Consider the following 19273-nt stretch of genomic DNA (forward strand, 5'->3'; position numbering starts at 1 on the left):
TCCTCAGTGGCACGTAACGGTTACAGCTTTTATCCCACAAATCACTTAAAGCCACTTATAACTACTATTATTAGGCATAAAAGCCCACTTGGGTTTTATGAATGCTGGAGAACTGAGACAAAAAGATTGCTTCAAAGAGAACAGTGTCTTGATCATCGTAATTTTTTGGGCCCCTGTTCAAACATGGTCATAAGAAAAATGGAGATTATACCAGTCCAAATGCATAGAAAAAAAAGTCTGAAGATTTAAATACAATGTATCTACAAAGATTTTATTGTAATTAGAACACAGCAGAATAACAGCAGCAACCTGCAGTGATATCATCAAATCAAGGCTGTTTCTATGGGAACACCACCAACTCCCAGAAATTATCGTGTCAGTTTGCCATAAATAGAAAAAAAAAAATACAAGAGGGGGGAGGACAAAAAGGAGAAAGGAAAGGGGAAAAAAAAATTACAGAAGAGAATTAAAAGAGTGAAGTCCTCTCCTTTTGATACTTATTGCCAACATTTTGTCAAGTTTTATTCTAAAGAAGTAGTGAGATAAAAACATCAGTTGCACTGCTCCTGTCACCCATTTGAGGCCTTGGGTACCTTTTCTGAAGACTTTCCAAAGTGTTTTGTGGAAAGAAAACACATCCAATGCATTGCTCTATACTGATCTCCCTGCTTCCTACACTTTCTACGGCATGAGTGAGCTCAAGGTTGGTGTAGGGGAGAGAAATACTTTTGATCACAGATTCTGTTTCCTCATTTCCATTTTTCTGCTTGCTCTGTAATTTGAAGGTCTGGCCTGAAAGGGATACAACTACAGAGAAAGAAAAGTAAGCAATGAACACACAAACAGAAATTATTATTTCCCTCCATATGCTTATCTGATTGACGCCTTCCCCAGCAATCTTCTTCCAATAGCTACCTCCATCTTGGTGCCTTCAGTAACCACATAAAAAAAGGGAAACCACTCAAGTCCCTCCCAGGAATACCTAGAAAAGTCCTATCCCTTTGGGACTCCAGTCCAGCAGCATTTCTGCTCTCTGACGCTCAGCAAGCTTGTTTCTCTGGCTCTCCTCACCACTGACACAGGCTCTCTCCTGTGGAGGTAGTGCCTCTCCAAAGAGCAGCCCAGGCCAGGAGGAACAGGTTCCTGGCACTGTATTCCCAGTTGTGAAACTCTCTTGCTTATGGTTGGTGACTACTATTTCTTTTTCCCAATTGCAAAATGTCTGTTCTATTCTCTATGATCCTCATTAATTTCTCCCTCTCCAGCCATTCCTCCTGAAATTACCCATTATAATCTTTTTGAGTCTTGGCCTATTGTTGTTAGTAACATTTCCTGAATGCCACACCATTACCTGTATTATTTGCTTTATATGAAAAGAAATCCTCCACTTAGGAGTAGTTCATGATAATAAATTATTATTGGATTTACCTCACTGAATAACTGAAATAATAATATCACTTTAAGCAAAGTGACACAATAATAGTAACTGCTGCTGAGAATATTGACAGTGAACTTGATGACAGTCCTTCAAGTGCAATCTTTCCCCCTTAACAACTTGATTGAAACTCCTATCTGCATACAGCGCAGCAGAGGGCACTCCCTTCTTCAGATCCCCACAATGAATCTAAAGTACTGTAAGTGGGCTGGGAGAGACAGCAACTACATCTCAAAGAGAAATATGCTTTTAAACATATATTAAATGGTTGATCCCACCACTTTTAAAGAATATGTGTGAGACCACTTGTTCCTATAGGCATTACATGAATGTTTTTCATCTGCAGCAGAACATAAAATTTCAGATTTTGTTGTTAAGTGCTGAAATGCCTAACAGGCATTTAATAACATTTTATTTACATCATAGAATGGCTTGGGTGGGAAGAGATCTTAAAGATCATTGTGTACCAACCCCTGTCATGAGTAGGGACCTCTCACTAGACCAGGTTCCTCAGAGTCACACCCCGTGTGCCATTGAAGACTTCTCTGGGCAACTTGTTGAATTGCCTCACCACCCTCACAGTCAAGAATTTCTCAGTTTCAAAAGAGAAATCTTAGTTTCAAACAAGGCTATAATTTTCTTTGGACACAAAGGGCCAAATTATTACTTTGAAGGAACTCTGAAGGATTCTCAATAATATATCTATGTGTTAGAGCTGAAAATTTGCTTATGCAAACAAATCATGAGGCCTGCTGCCTGCATGCCTCCTGCTATCCAACAACACAGACTGGCCCCTCCGTATGAGCATGGTTTTAAGGACTGCAGAGTTGAACAGTATTTCAGGTTTGACTGGAGGTTAACTACACAGAGAAGAGGAGCACCCCAGAGGCAGAGTACAAGGAAGTACAATAATTTGCTGAGAACAGAATTATGCCTGAGTTACCGTCAGGAGCTGTAAGGACAATCTGGTCACTTGTACTCGAGATGAACTGATGTGGATTCTCACTGCACTTTGACTACCCTGAGCTGCACATGCAGCATTAATAGCTGTGCATGCCATGATGTAGGAGACTTCTACTTGGTGTTCTAGGTAAACTCTGAGCTAAATCTTGTACTTGGCATCAATGCTTAAAAACAGAAGTGTTCAGAATAATAGGCCGGAATGTAGAAAAACACTCATGCTGCTTCTCTGCTACAATGTGATAGTTGAAGCAAAAGGAATTTCGGGGGGCGGGAGGGAAGGAAGGAAGGGGGAGCCGGGGAGTGGGCAAAGTCTTGCAAAGATCACAAAGTATCTTTCTATTTCAAGAAAGCGGCAAAGGAAAGCACCTTCTTCACACACGCTATTTGTGCCTCCTAATTATTAACTTCAAGTCGGCTCCCCCTGGTGGGGATGAAAAGGGCACGCTCTGAAAAGTGAGAGCCCGGAATGGTATTCTGATTCTTGCCCTATTTCACTTTTCACCCTAATTGCAGACTAGCACCGGGCATGCTTTCAGCTCATTATTCTCCACAGAGGCCTGCTAATGGTATTTCATCTACTGCCTAACTCCACAGCTTTAACATGGAAAAATTCCCTTCAAATTCAATACCGATGAGAGCAAACAGTAGGTCTGCCTCTCTGCTTTTTGTTTAGCTGCTCAGTAACTGGATAAACATTAACCAGCTGGATAGTGCAATTATAATGCTTTTTTAAGGTACTGTAAATGCTTGCAACAGCATAGTATCTGGCAGCCTCACAAATATTAATGAATGCATTCTTGTTCCACTCACACTACTAAAAGTGATTAAGTACTTTCACAGAGGTCATGCAGAAAATGAATGGCAGAACCAAGTACCGAGGAAAATTCAAAGTTTTTTTTTTTCCTAGGAGATACTTTTTAAGACATCCCACAGCACAAACAGAAATAAGCAGAAGAAATACAATTAGAGAAAGAATTGATATTGGGTACTAATTATTTACTAGGAGCCTGAATGTAATGTACTTAGACATCATTTCCAATGAACTCAGCAAACAGCTTGCTCAACAAGATCAGGAGTAAGGGTTTAGGATTTGGATTAAAAACACAGAAAAAAAAAAAAAAAGTAAACACTCATATCCCTCTCTAGGGAAATCATCTCTACTAATTGTTTGTCTACAGCTTTCCCCAATATTGCTGTCTATACCGCACTTGTAAACATGGCTCCATTGTTCTGTAGCAAGAAATTCATGCACTTTTAGGAATTTATTGCTAAAATGTATTAGAGAAAATTAAAGTTTTGAGCTATTATTAATTCTCTATGGAAAGCACTTTATTTGTAGCAATAACAATGGAAAGGTAAATATTTGGAGACAAATATATGGGAATATCTCTGTTCAGGCATGAGAATGTCTCTGTTAATTGTATTAGCTCTAAAGCTAACAAAGTCATCAAACACAATGGCTGAGACCATTGCTATTATTGTAACAATTTTCAGATGCTGAAAGCTATCAAGAAATGTAATCAAATGGCACCCTGAAAGGAAGAAACTTTTCATTTTTGCTCTTAAGCTTGTAAGTTTCATGCATTTTTATTCAAAACCTATTTTTTGTATTATTCACTTTGACCTCTGGGTATTTTTATTATATTTTACAAATGCATGCATAAACAAAGGCAAATAAATACTAACTAATTTGTGGTTTTTTGAGGTATATTTAGCCTTGATCAAAGTGGTTATTCATTTGTGTGTTAAAGTTATGTATTTTTTATTAGTATTCAGTGGTGACGAGAAAGCCCTACATGTGCTTCTTATTCAAAACACTAGGGCACAAATGCTGTAAGAAGATTTTCAGCTTTTTCTTATATTGTCTGGAGGGGAAAAGAAGTGTAAGCACTTAGGATAAGTATAAGCACTTCTTTGGCAACTATTTATGTTGACACATGCCAACAAAGCCTCACAGATTGTTGTTCTCAAAATCAGTAACCGTGCCAAATAGTTCTGGTTTTTTCTCTGTTTGGGACACATTTCTCTGTTTCATTGATTTCATTTATTTCAGGTATTTTTCATTTTCTTGTGTGGGATTTTGACAAGTCTTTAAGAAGACAGTGTCATGAACACATTTCTAGTGTAGAAAGGTATTTTTAACTAAGACGGTCAATGATATCTTTGCTAAGAATGATCATCATCTAGTACTGAAGAAGTTATGAAGGAGAGGAAACTCCTATAAAGTTATATGTGGGGTTTTTTTCTAATTTTCATTTGTTTGTGGTAAAAATTGATTAATCAAAATTAAATTTCCCTCAGTCTCCATCAGATACTGTAGCAGCTCACCACAGCCATTCACATCTCTCCTGTCTTTAATGGCCATGACTTCTTTGTATAGAAGGTAGAGATTCTGCTTCTTCCTGTTTTAGGTTAGATTTATCCTGACATTCATTTGTACTCTTGTTAGACTACACTTTTGTTATGTTTAAGAATGATTTTGACTTTTGGCATAAAGGCCAGGACAAGAAATGGAAAGGGTGTGACATTTCTCATTAAGTCTGACAAGGTTGAAGACACCTTCAGCTGGGGTTCAGCTCTGCAGGCCACAGCAAAGGAAAGAAACGTAGGAGAAAAGCACCAGCTGTTTGTCTGGAATACAAAGATTACAGGTCAGGGCTGTTATGTTGCACAGCCACTAAGAAAATCTTCTCCAGATTAACTCAGAGACATGTTCCCAACCTGTGACAAAACCCAAAATAACCCTTACAGTTGCTTGTAAAATGGTACCAAGGAACTACAGAGAACCACTAGCCCAAGTCTAAGACATATACAGAGATTCTCTTTTTCTAAAGAAATGAATATATTGTTTGATCCATATTAAAAAGTATTTGTCAAGAGTAAAAATATAATTGCGATATACAACATAATTTTAATAGTTATGCAGGCAGAATGTATGGGAAATAAAACCGCATTTATGGCTATGCATTGTAAAACATATCAATGTTAGCTACAAATATGTTTGAGGCAAATTTTCAGTATTTAATACACTTCAAACAATCTTAAAGTGGTAATAAAACCCAGGAAAAGCACATCCTATATGATAATGCAGGGCCAGTTTTGTCCCTGCTGCATTACCTTTTCTGTGATCTTGGATACAGTGGGAGGAAGACAAGCAGGAGGAGGAGGAGGATTACATGTGGACAACCAGAAGAAATGAGTGCTTCAGTGCACTGGCCTTCACAGAACTCCTTGAAGTTTGTGCAGAAGTCCTTGGCCTCTTCCACTGCCATCATGTGCTCCAGAAGTGCCTTCCTTCCAATTCAGCATTGGAAAGGGAACACCTCTTTCCTTTTTCCATTTCATTTACATCTCCCAAAGACAAAACAGAAAGGGGAGACTTCCATAACTCCTAGGCATGCAATCCAGTAGGATTCTCTGAATGAAATATAATGCGTGACAAGTTTCTGTAACTAGCCAAGAGGCAGTGGTATCTCCTGCAGTGTTTTGGATGTGAGCAAACTGTGACCTACAGAAAAAGCTGATTATTTCAGACCAGTCCAGTGTGCAACCTTTGGACTGGGTCAGTCCAGCCCCACAGAGAGAAATGGTTGCTGCTGCACTGGACAAATTCTGCAGTCATTATGTGGACCCTTTTGGGAAGTGAAAGAAACTAAATGAAAGAAAAGTCACAGAAACAGGACAAAACCAGTTTCTTCCTGCAGCCCTTGCAGATTGTTCCTCTGAAGTTCTTTTTCTAGCTAATCCAAAAGGTGGACAAAGTTCATTTTAGCATTAGCAAACTAAAATCAAGTCTCAGCTGAGACTAATTTGCATGAATAATGAAAGCAGTGTTCAAGTATGGTATTATATTATTTTTTTTCAAAGTAAATGCTGACATTTTGATTTTTCTGGAGCACTACCTATGACCCTTTTGTCTTTTTTCTGTGTTTTGAAGTTCAAACTGCTGGCCAGCCGGAAATGGGTTTAGAGCTCCCTGACCACTGTGGAAGCAACTGGGGCAGATAACTAAGACTGAAAATTATTTAGTCTGGCAAGCAATCAGGAGGGTATTTTCAGAATAATAAATCAAACTCACACCTCTGGACAGATAGGACTTGGAGATCTAGAGCAATGATTTTTGTGCCCTTGCCCTGATGAGCAGAAGTGCCACAAGAGCCCACTGTTGACTTTCTGCCCATCTTAGGCTGACATTGCCATCATTCAGGTCCGAGTGACGCTGATTTGTTTGGACTGCTTTAAAAGCAAGCAAGGCAATAAAAACCACCATTTTACATTTCTTCAGCTAAGCAGGTTTTCCAGAGAAATCCAGCGAAGATGGGCCTGCCTCTCAGCCACCTAAAAGCACCATAAAAAGGCTGCTTGGCAGACCAGAGCCCACATTATGATTTTTAAGTTACTCATCAGCATCCTCATTCCTGAGACACTCGTGCATGACAAACCCAGGGTGCCCCATTCCTCCAGCTGTCTGGGAGGCTGCTCCACTGCAACTCCCTTGCCCTGACAGAAACATGTGAGGCTCATTAGGACATGACCTTAGTCTTCCTATCTACAAGCAGCCTTGGAATAAATCCAGAAGAAAACAAGATTATTTTTTTTCCAGATGCTTCTAGTGCACAATCAGGGGTACAAAATCCAAGGGCGCCCAGCCAGTTCCAAGTGCAAGGCCCGCAGGGCAGAAGTGGTTTGGCAGGTGGAAGTGTTTCTGCAGGGGGATAGGGTAGTGCCATCTCTTTTCCGCGCAATGGGGCAGTATAGCGGCATCCACCTGAGCTTTTAAAAATAGCTTTGGCTCTGCCGAGGCACCAGCGTGTGGGAGGGTGCTCCAGGCTGCAGCTGGACATCACCCTGGCAGCAAAGCCGCCGCGCTTTCCCGGGGCGGGGATGGAAAGTGGGGCCCGCGGGTGGGCGGGGTGAGTCCGCGTGTGCATGTGTGTTAAATTACTACTTTCAAAAATATATATTTATTTTTATGCCTCGGTGAAGACCGGGGCGGGCTTTTTCCCCTCCGGATCCCGAGATCCCTGCGCTCCTTTCCCCGCCCCCCGCCCGCCGTACCTGGCGCCCTCTGCCCGGGAGGAGCCGCCGCGGCCCCGACGGCACCGGCGCCGAGCAGGTGGGCGCGCTGGGGAGCGGCGGCGGGGCCGGGGGACCCCCTCACAGCCCCGGGGAGCGGCGGCGGGGCCGGGGGACCCCCTCACAGCCCCGGGGAGCGGCGGGCGGGGGCGCGGCACCGCCTCCCCTCGGGGTCCGCGGCCGGGGCGGCCCCGGTGCCGCCGGCGCAGAGCGGCTCGGCGGGCAGAGCTGGTGCCGAGTCCCAGGGCACGGGGCCCGCGGTGGGAGCGCTCCCGGCGGCGGAGAAGGAAGCGCGGCGGAGGTCAGGCACGGGCTGTGCGCGGTGCTGCTCCTCGCTTTTGTCGAGCACGGGAACAAGGGTTGTTTTCCGGCGGCGGTGCGTGCCGAGAAGTTTGGGGGTTTTTACCTAGTTCTCGTCCTTGAAGTAGATGTGCTGGCACAGGTCAGCCGAGAAAACGGGGCTGAGCGATTGTGAAAAGTGCAGTGTACATATTACTTATGTACATATTGGAGAGGGAATGCTGGAGAAATGTTGGAAAGAAGTTCTTAAAGATCTAATAATAATTGACATGGAGGAAATTGAGACTAAATCTAGTGACTTTCGCATCAGCCTGTTGGCGCCAATACAGCGCGACAGGGAATGTGTTGGTAAAGGGTAACATGCAGATTTTTTATTACTCTTGGGATATGCTCAGGATTTGCAAAGGCATAGGGATGATGGGTTCTGTGACAGCCTGCATCTCTGGGCTTGTGGAGGGGGGCTGGGCTTGTGTCGCTCAAGAAATTCAGGAGTTTGAGAATAGGGAGGACACATGAGACCAGCGTGCCTTAGGACCTGAAAGTGGAATATTACCAAGCAAGATTTATGAAAGATAGCGAAATAAGTCTGATTTAGGAGAGGAAACACTGATATAAGATAAAATTTCATGATTTCCACACAGAACGGTCTTGGGGCAGTCTGGATTTATGGGCTAAAGTCTGCAAGTGCTCCTGCTGATTCACACAGTGACATATTGCTGAAATTGCGATAGCAGTGATAACTGTTACTGTGCACGCTGCATGAATCAAGTCCTTGAAGTGCTTCCTGATACAATCAGTGTTTTCAGCTTCTCCATCTGTATATGCAGGACAAGCTCCTGTTTATTTCACGGCGTGTGTTTGTGCGATGAGGGTTAACATCTTCAGTTCGCGCGCTTTGTACTGCAGGACAAGCCGCAGGGCAGATGCTCGAGGAAAGAAATACAACTTTATTGCGTGAGGGCAGTCGGAGCTGGGACACTTGTTAGGCACTTGTGTGCTTGGGGATGGTTCCCGCTCACTGCGTGAACCTGTGACCCAAAACCGTGTCCCGGCTGGAATGCGCAGGCGGTGCAGACGCTGCTGCCACCCACGGCTCGTACGGGACATTGCCCTGCGTGCGGTGGAAAGGTTGAGCCTGCTTTGCTGTCAGGTACCGCCTTCCATGTGCGAGATAACATATGAGGAGCTCACTGTGGGACCCTTAAAGCAGATTTCGTAAGTGTAGTTTTTTTTTTAATTGATAGACTGCTTTGGCTGTTTTGCTGTAGGTGATGATGACAAAATGTGGGTTAGACTCATAACCAAAAAGAATGCTGTGGGAGTTGATGTTTTTCCTGTAGAAGATGCGGGTTAGGGAATGGAGCTCGCAATTTAAGTATGAAACTTCTTTTATTTGTCTTTTTAAAATAAAGGATATATATTCTTTAAAGACAGGGGTATATAAATAGTTTGACCAGCTTTGCATACAGACTTTGGTTGCTTAGGGGCAGATCCAATGTTTAATTCATTAGCTGCAGTGCTCAAGTTATTGCTGGTTTGGATCTATGCCTGAAAATGATTGAGATGCACTTGAAATTCAGATTCTGTGATTGTACTTCACTGGAAAGGGCAACACATGACTGTATTTATCAAATCATATCATACAAAGCAACTTCCTCTTTTTTTTTTCTCTCACTCCTTCCACACCTACAAGAGGAAATATAAATAAAGATCCTGTAACATCTCAATTTGTGTTACTGCAGTAGGGGAATGCACAGTCAGTGTTTGGAGTATGTACATAATGACTACTAAATCCGAACTTGGAGAAAGTATTTAGATAGTTTGTTTTTAACAGTAAATCAAAACATAGCACTGCCACATCTCAGCAATCCATAAAAGTCAGCAGTTTTCATTGAATGTCCTAACAGGATAGAGCCAGATGCTAATAGATGATCTTTATACTTAGTAATTTTATTGCTTGATGAGGTCAGTATTTTGGGAAACTCGTTGTCCTCTGAAAAGAAGATCTTGAACAGAAAATAATATCTTAGTCATAACAAATAGAAAAATATTTGCACATTTTAAGGAAGAGAGGTTGAGAACTCCAAAGTAGAATAACACATTCTACTAGAATAACACACATATGTATTAAAAAAACCCCCTTTTATTAAGTATTAAAAAGTTTAATATTACTATTTTAAAATATTTCAGCTCCAAAGAGGAACAAAACAGTGGAAAGACTGCTATCAAATCGCTTTGTTTGTAAGTTACAACTCACCTATAAGAATTATATTGTTTTTTTCAGAAGCATTTGCTTTTTTGAAAGCTTTTCTTCTCTGTGCTCTAGGACTGGGACAAGTTCTGTTCAGTCATGCAAAGTAGGTGAGACTGGACAGGATCAGCTCAGTTTTCTTGCCCTGTAAGTTACTGATCCTGCATGTGTATGAGCATCTTCTGCATTATTATGCAGGTATTTTATTCAGTTCATTTAAGTTTTAATAAATGAGATCACAGATGAAAAGTTGAAGCTCTGGGGAAATGATATTAGGCTCTGCTGCACCAGAATAAAGATTCTTATCTTTTTCAGAGTGTAATGAAATTACACTAGTATCTAAATAATCATAATAATCAAGTGTGATCTCTAGTAAAGTCTTTTATCTAGAAGTCTTTAGTACTCACATTACACTGAGTTACCAGTGGCTGCTATGCAGTTTTGAGATGCAGCTTTCTGGACTGCCTTTAACACTGTTCTTATAGATCTTCCTCAATTAGTCTGTGTTCTTACACAAAGTAGTTACTGTCTTTGAAAGACTGAAGCTTTCTGAAACGGGCTTATAGTAGCAAAACCTTAATGGTACTTCACAGTTGCTTTTTTTATCTGTGGTCATTCTGCATCAGGGTTGTCTAGCGGCTTTGTAGCCAGGATGAACAGAGATATAAAAGAATGTTATATTTGCAAACAGAAAAAAAAAATGTCCTCGAAGCTTCCACATTGGAAAGAAAGAATCTGTATTTTTAGACAAAATTGCATTTTTTTAATATACCCACCTTAATTTGACTTCTGAGTATAGTGAAGTGGACTCATTCAGTATTACATACATGACAGCTGTAAAGCTGCCTATTGATCGCTTTGAAAGAATGTGAAACAGCTAAAAGATTTTCACAAGATGCAAAAAGCATGTTTTCATGCTGTGGTAATTGAAACAACAGCTGAAACAGATTTCGGTACCAGAAATATCTCTCTCTCAATAAGATCATGCATGGAGAGCCTAATTCTTCTTTGCATTGACCTTGTGTCATCTTTCACTGTTGTTAGAAATAGATATATAACACTCTGTGGTGTGAATGGTGTCACTCTTCAGCCAGCCCAGGCAGAGCAGAGCAACACAGCAGCTGTGCTACAGCTACAGTTTAGGTGTTAAAGTGAAAAGTGGGGGGAAACTGGGCCAAAAGTCCCTACATGGTTAAGTTCAGTAAGCTTAAGAACAGAAAACTCAGCATGAAAGCGCTTGCTCAGTGTTGACCCTGCTCTTACAAGTGTCTAAGAAAACTAAACAAACTGTGTCTGCTCTGCAGCTTCTGTGTAATGGATATTCTATATCCTCCATTTACACTGGTGGCAACTGCCGTGCCTGCCTTGATAAATGGAAGTGTTGGCTGGAAATTACAGTGCTTCTGCTTCATTCATAAGAGAGGGGTAAAATGAATGAAGTGAATGAATAGGTTTAGAGATAGTAACCCCTTTGTGTTGGTCCCTTTCACGAGCCATACACAGGTCTCTAAATGACTGCTGTACCATTTAACTTTTTCTAGTTACTATATCATGTTTTCCTCTTTTCATTATAAGTAACAAAACAAAACAAAAGACCCCAAAAAAACACAAAACAAGCAAACAAACACCCCCCCCAAAACAGACAAAAAACCCAACAACAACAAAAACAAAAAAAGGGGAGAACAGAATATGGTGCTGCATCACAAAGGAGGTCTTGAGGTCTTTCGTTCTTCTTTCATACTCTATTGTTTTAAAGCTATTATATTACTGCTTTCCTAACTGGCATAGTTTGTGTACAAGAAAAGTATGTATGCAGCAACACTACTGATGTGTATAAAATAGTCCTGACAGGCTTTTGGCTTTTATCCAAGTCAGTTACGCATTTTTTATATACTAAAGAAGAAAATAAATAACACTGCATCTGTTCAACATCTATAGATCTGCTGTGTTAGGTGAGTAGATGCATAAAGAAAATCATGAGGCACATAAAAGGCAAGCCAAGCTTACATACCAGGAAAACAGACTGGGATTTTAGCAACTCATTTTCAGAGGGAATGTTTGCTTCTCCTGGGGATATGTAAATCACTGCAAAAATATCTGTCAAATTCTGCCTGGGATTTGGACAAAGTTGCTTTTATTGGTCAGTTGTGTGAGTGTGAGCAGCCTAACACATTGGTGATGTTTCTTCTGTTGATCATGTTTCTTGGAGTATTTTCAGAGTTAAACCCCAAAGAACTGATCTCACTTCTACTGAAAACAAAGGAAAATTTGGCATTAAAAAAAATAAAAGAGAGAGAGAGATATGGATTAGCCCCTAGATTAGTAAATTGGCAGAGGGGGTGGAGACTACATCTGTAATGTACTGTGTGAGTGATAGATGTGGGGCCTAACAGGGCATTTAATGCAGAATGAAAGCCTTTTTTAGCCGTGAAATGACTAAGTAGCAAGGAAATTATGCAAAAGCGGATTGTACAAAATATTCTTGGATCAAGTGATCATGAGTTTACATTGATTTAACAGTAGGATAAATGATGCAGTCCCATGTGGGGGTACTTGGGCTTGCTCTGAACAGACTGTACCAAGAACTGCAAAGGCTTGGAGTAGTTGCAAAATGAGTAAGTATGCTGTGGTTACTTTGCTCCTTTCCTCTGCACGGACCTGCTTGTTTTTCTCCAATACTTCAATCTTTTATGCAATCCATCAGATGGGGCTTTGTACATTTGCACTAATACATACTGACAGTCCTAGTCAGGATATACATCCTGCTATCTCCTAGAATCACATTTTCTGGATTTTTCCAGAGCTGGATTAGCCTAGCTTTGCATTTCTTCTGTTTTTCTAAGTACTAGTAGCCTGTGCTGAGCCTTTAGTATCATCATGCAGAGTTACTTACTCTTGCTCCATGAGTAGTGGTTCTTTCCTCAGGGCAGACAACTCTGCCTTTTAAAGGAAATTCCTCTTCTTGCCTTGCCTTGCATCAACAGCAGGCAGCAGGTGCAGTGAATGGTGAGCAGGGCAAAGTGGAGGGTGGGAATGAAGAGATTGGTAAACCATTAGGAAAGGGGAGAGATATTCACAAAGTGAAATAAAGAGAGAGGATGGAGCAGATCCAGGCTGGTTAATGTGAAAGCTGAAGACCAAAGCCAGCATAAAACTTGACACTAGAATTCATGGAAACAAGTGAGTCCTCATCTTTAAACTGCTTGGTCTGATGGGAGCAGATACTGATTGCTCTGAAAGTTTACTTGGGAGCTGTTCAAAGAAAACCACTTTTCTCCTTTGTGTCTATGATGGATACAAATGCAGAAAATTTTCTATTGCCATTTAATCCCTAGAATCATTTTCTTTCTTCATCAGGCAGCGAAGTTAGTTGAGTAGTTTTGAATCCCTGATGTTCATTGCTTATGCCATGTGTACAGGTAGGTATCAATCACAATTTCCTCGCTAAATATAATGCCTTTCCCAAGGAATTACAAATGAAGACCTTTAATGAGTCAAAGGGCTGAAACTTCAATTTAATAAATTCATGGGTTATTTTCTCAACACTTTGTTTTATTAGAAATTCAGAACTAGGCCTACAAATCAAAACAAATTTTGTCATGTTTTTTTGTTGTTGTTGTTGCAATTGCAAATGACTGCAAATTGCTGTTCACTGTACAAAGTAAAATCATTGTTCTGAGTACCTGGATGTAAGATTGGAGCTAGATACTTTGTGCACTGCCTTTAAAAACAGCTAACAATTTTCTGTACAAGAAAGCATATTTACACCTTTATGCACTTAGGAAGTTTGATATCAGCTCTGGCACTTACGGGAGAATAAGAACATATAGCATGTTATTTTTTCAGAACAATGAGTTAGTTAAAATAGCAAATGCAATGTTATGGTAGCAACAGTACCCAGGCTTTTTTAATAATATTGGTGTTTATAGTTATGTATTTATAAGTAAAGGAAGCCTTACTCTGGTGTAAAGAACATCTGAGATGAAGCTATCAATTATGTCACTGAAGTGGGACAGCACCTTCAACAGGATTGACAGAAAACAGCATGAAAGTGAGAATAAATGTTCAGAAGTTATAGTTTAATTTGTTAGGGCATCAGGGCTAACATTTTTATCACTGGAATGGAAATTAGGTAATCACAATTTCTCTGAAAACCGGGATCAAATCTTCCCATTCTTTCTTTGAGGTAAGGATTTGCCTGACAACTTATTCCTGCAGGTGATCAGATCATTGTGTTTTGCATCCCTTGTGAAAGACAATTGTCCTTAGCACATACAGTGACCACAGTCGATGCTGTGGCCTCAGCTGTACTGTAGGAAAGCATGGTGCATGTTGAATTGCAAAATTTATTTTTCTTACATTGCCAGTATTAGACTGTTTTTTAAGCTCATAGCTATCAGCCTGACACAGCACCCATGCAGGTTTCTATAAATTTATCTTTTTAAGATGTAAAGCTGTGAAAATAGGACCTCTGATAAAATATCATGTGGTTGAAAGTGAAAATTTCAGAATTATTTAAGAACTAGATTTATAAAGTCCTTTAATCTTCCGATACCCACGTTTACAAATTCTCACTTGACTGGCATTTTAAAACCAAGTTTGAGATGTCTGTAGCAAATATAGAAGAGCAAGATGCTGAATACTGCCTTGTTTGCATTTTCCATTTTGATGCTAACTACTTAATTAGAAAGCAAAGCTTTCTTCTGGTAAGGGAATTGGTTAAACAATGTTTGGAATTTTTTTTGCAGAAATCATTCTAGGTACAGCTATGCTTTTCAAATAACTCTGTATTATAAAAATGACAGTCAATAAAGATATGAATAACTGTAAAGGAATAGATCATTAATAATTATGTGAAAACATACAATTAGCTTCTTAGCTGAGGCTGCAAAACTTGCAAATGTTAACCTGAAACATCAGTTTACCCCTAAGGAGAGACATCACGTGCTGCTCACACTGATACTCTTGAGGAGCATAAGAGTAAACAGTTGTCTGCAGAATGTGGCCATGACCTTGAATGTCTACTGAGCTGCACTTTCTTTAGCTTAGGCCAATGATTAACTTTGCTAATGACTGTATATCAAATTCACCATTGTTTGTATATCTGGCAGAGAAACAAGCCATGTCTCTCTTTGTGTGGATGATGCAGTATTAATTTCAAGGAAACCTTTTGTATAAATTGTTTCCTTTGAAAAGTTACGTCTTTGTGCAGGTCCTAATTACTTCTAATTTACCTCATTTGTCTTTTGACTCTCTAACTTCAGGTTAACACTACTGTAGGCACAACATATTTCTTCTTGGTATGTGTTGTTCTTCTCTCTTACTCCTTATTTAAAAGAAGATGATTAATTCTCTTATTCTGCTCCCTTACAATCAGTCTTTTATGACAGGTCCCCATGGAGCAGAGGAAGCTACACCCTGAAATAGTCATATGTAGGGATGTGAAGTCATCTGCGCAGCTTCGCCTCTGAAGGGAGGTTTGTCAGGGCATGACACTGTAATTTCTGGCCTCAGCACCACTGGGAACCCAGCAGAGATCTGCCCACAGCACACATGGAAGCAAGGCGTCTTCAAATTCCTGTGGTCCCTGCTGGGTCAGCACTGGACAGTTTGTGGCAATTTTATCAGGCTTCTGACAGAATAAGAGTCATGCTGAGTGTTGTGTTTTTTTTCAGGCAGAAAGGGGTTGCAGCCCTTAACTGCATAAAGCCTGGTGGAAATAGTCCAAGCTAAAGGGAACTTACAGTTCTTGGCTTAAGTTCAGGATACTGCTATGTGCTGTGAGACAATCCTACAGACCCTGTAGAAGATAAATGCTGCTTAGAAGTGTTTCATCAGGTATTTGATGGAGAAAAAGCCCTTCATTAAGGTTTGCACATTCCAATGGAATTGAAAAAGTCAGATTCTGCCTAAAGTTGCAGTGGTGTAAATGGTGACTGAGAGCAGAAATTTCTCTCAAGCTGTACACAATTCAGGTGTGCAACTGTTAGGAGATGGAGAAAGGCTGGAGTTTTCTTAGTCAGCTGTGGGAATATACATGTGAAAGTCTTAATATATATATAGTAAGATGGGTATGTGTATGGGTATTTGCTTTCCTTCTCAAAATGAAGGTTCCAACCATTTGACACTTCTGCAGACTTTTTAAATATCTCATATGCAGAAGAGACTATCAATTATTTTGTGAATGGGATTATCATTGCAGAGTGAAAAGGATATTCAGAGGGTCTACCTTGATTCTTTCTTGTTTAGTTCTTTAAAGACAAAAAGTCATTCACACTCTAAAAGAAGAAAAAAAATTGTAACATCCAATGCTTAAATGTCAAATTATTTGATTCTCTTAAAATTAGAATCCAGTTGTGTGATAGTGATAGCAGGAAAGTAGATCTGTGTAACACACATCTACTCTTCTCTGTTTTTAATCTTCCCTCTAGCTTCATGTATTGTACTGTCTTTAAAAGATCTGTGAAGATCTCATACCAGTGGTTTCACTTGTTGTTCAGTGATGTTTCACAGGAGAAGATGGGTGCACAATTACACAAATTGTCTACTTTTGAGATCACGGAAATTGAACAGATGCTTTTGCTACTGTTTTTTCACAGGTATTTTTGAAATTATTTGACTTTTCTGTTGAAATATAAAGACTTAAAAGCTACAACTCAGAACAGTACAGTTAATCAGGAAATCATGTTTGATCACATAAAAGTTGATTAAAAGATAAACCCAGTTTGTGGTCTACTTTTTTTCTTCAGTTTTTAATCAAGAAAGTAAGACCAATATTACAGATAAGCTCTCCTACACACCTTTGAAATATCTACCCCAGCCTTTCCTTTGAAGGAAGAAAACCTGTACATTTCCCCAAAGCTAGTTACCTACTTCAGAATGTGCAGCTGCAGCAAATGCAAATCCAGTAGTAATGCATCTGTTATTTTGCAGTTCTTTCTCCAATTTGATTATAAGTGTCAGATTTTCAATTCTCTCTGTGTTGTTTCATGTTAATGACTATACCACCTAAATACTTAAGGACACTGGCCATTTTAAAAATACCCCTATTTAGAGTTGTTTTCATGCATAAATGCGTATTATGCACATTTAAATAATTGTGATTTTTTTCACCTCTGTCTTTTCCCCTTCTAGACGTTGTACTAAATTGAAGGTACAGCTGTTTCGTGCCTTCCCTTTCCTTGATGGGTGAAGGTATTTTAGAATAATCTTTGCAGGCACACCTGTGGTGGTTCTGCTGAATGTCAGTGTGGCAGGAGATGTGTGAGCTGCTGTCCAAAATCCACTGTTTCTTCGTGCAGCTCTCTGCTCCTAGCAGGATTTTGTTTTAGTATGAGCCTTGCACTGAGGCTGTGGCAGTGACACTTCAGGAGGAGACCTTTGAGAAGCACTTGGATCAGAGTTTGTGCATGTCTGGTAGCTAGATAAAGTGAGATCAAAGCTACAGAAAAGCTCAGGCAAAGATTTTGAGTTTCCCACAGGCAAATCTAGCACAAGATTGAGAGATCAGTCCCTGAAGAAGAAAGATCTGCACCTCCTCTGTCTTGTCTGACACTTCAAATTAAAGTCTGGGTGAAGACTTTATTTTGGGTCTTCAGAAATCTGGAGCTTGAGTTCTTACATTGATGGCCGCAGTCTTGTTCTAAACTGAGCTGCTATTCAAGCACACACAGTGGGAATATGCAAAGAACAATCTGTGACACCTGAAATTACCAGGTTCAGAATTATCCTTACCTAAAGAACAAAAGAAGACCAATTGTTTTGAGATCAGAGAAGAGTAATAATCTTCTCTGACTGATGAGAAGTTCACTGCCTTGTGAGAAGTAAAAGAACTCAAAAAGTATAGCAAGTCTTTGCAAGTGTACTTTTGAATTATATATACAGTGCTTATATTCCACAAAGCTGATGCTGAGCAGTAGGAAAAACTATTTTGCTTGGAACAAGGTAGAGTCATCTGCAGTGGAGTGCAAATGGGATCAAACTAAGAGCAGGAGAAATTAGGCTGTGTGTCAGGCAATCTGAACTAAAAGAGTTATTTGACTGGGAAAGAGCTTCCCAAGGGAAATAATAAAAGCCACATTATTTGGGACACCTAAAATTAGACTTCAGAAAGCACTAAAAAAAATGTACAACCTTGCTTTGGTAGGGAGGTGGACTAGAAAAGTCAGTGTTTGGTATTTTCTTCTCTTTCTTTTGCAATAAATTCTACAGTTGTTGGGCTTGATTCTCTTCTGTGATATTTAAGTCAAGGTAAGATTTACCTTGCTGCTTGCCTTAGGAAACTGAGGTTAATCATATAGGCTTCTCCCCTACACCTATTGCCAGCCTTTTAAACTGTATCTTTTTATTTCTGTCCCTCAGGGATAGTTCGACCCCTCTTTTCCAATTATAGATATGTATATTTAGAGGAATGGAGAAAGGGCACATGTGCCTTAGAGATCCCTTGTAGCATTTCCCTCTTGCCTGGCTCTTAGCAGACACTAGAACTGATCAATGTGATACTCCTTTTTTTGTTTTTAATTCAGAACTTATTTAGATTATTATGTGAAAATCCATAAACGTGGCATGTTCTGAAGCTATTGTGTGAAATTACTGACCATAGTTTATATGCATATATATATATATATATAAATATATATATGTGTTTGTATATATGTATATATAAAATATAAAACATAATGAGGGGAGAGGCAAATTAAATACAGCCTTTAACCAATGAAAAGAGGCCTCCAAGTAATGTGTGTGGATATACTCAAAGAGTTGCAGCCTTCTCCATAATTTTCTTTCAATACAGTCCACATGGTATGGTTGCAATAATACAAAAGAGGTTATCATAGCCAGTCCTACATATTAAAAAGTGTAGGTTCTGCAGGTATGACTAAATGTTAAGAGCCAAATGTTTTTTATCATAAATTAGCTTGAAGATTCCTGCCTTTATCAGCATACATTGTCTACTCGTGAGATGGCAGCGCTCCTTTCAAAGCCCTCTTGAACAAATAGAGCCCCTGTGTGGAAAATGGTTCCTCATTGTGTAGGTATTACCCTGTAATAGTGCTGAAATAAAAACCATGAGATTTAATGTTTACACAAAAGGATGCCAAGGTCAGGACATCGAGCTTCTGAATTTGCGGTAAGAGACAAAAGAAGACACGTTAGCAGGTTTTTCTGAAAGATGGTTGATTTGTAGAGGGTTTGAAACATCATGGGAGGAAAGCTATATGATGTCTCCAGTATTTCATTCAAGGGCT

The 19273-nt window shown here is 39.9% G+C and overlaps 1 protein-coding gene across 1 annotated transcript in view; it reads left to right on the plus strand.

The window, feature by feature from the left end:
• The first annotated feature begins 8655 nt into the window (after positions 1 to 8655).
• The window catches only part of WIPF3 (WAS/WASL interacting protein family member 3), a 33145-nt gene continuing 22527 nt past the window's right edge, over positions 8656 to 19273 (plus strand). Inside the window, exon 1 of the mRNA XM_066319404.1 lies at positions 8656 to 8998. The gene's annotated coding sequence lies outside the window, so the exon portion shown is untranslated. The remainder of the gene's footprint in view (positions 8999 to 19273) is intronic.

Source organism: Sylvia atricapilla, chromosome 1, assembly GCF_009819655.1.
Source record: "Sylvia atricapilla isolate bSylAtr1 chromosome 1, bSylAtr1.pri, whole genome shotgun sequence".
NCBI lineage: Eukaryota > Metazoa > Chordata > Aves > Passeriformes > Sylviidae > Sylvia > Sylvia atricapilla.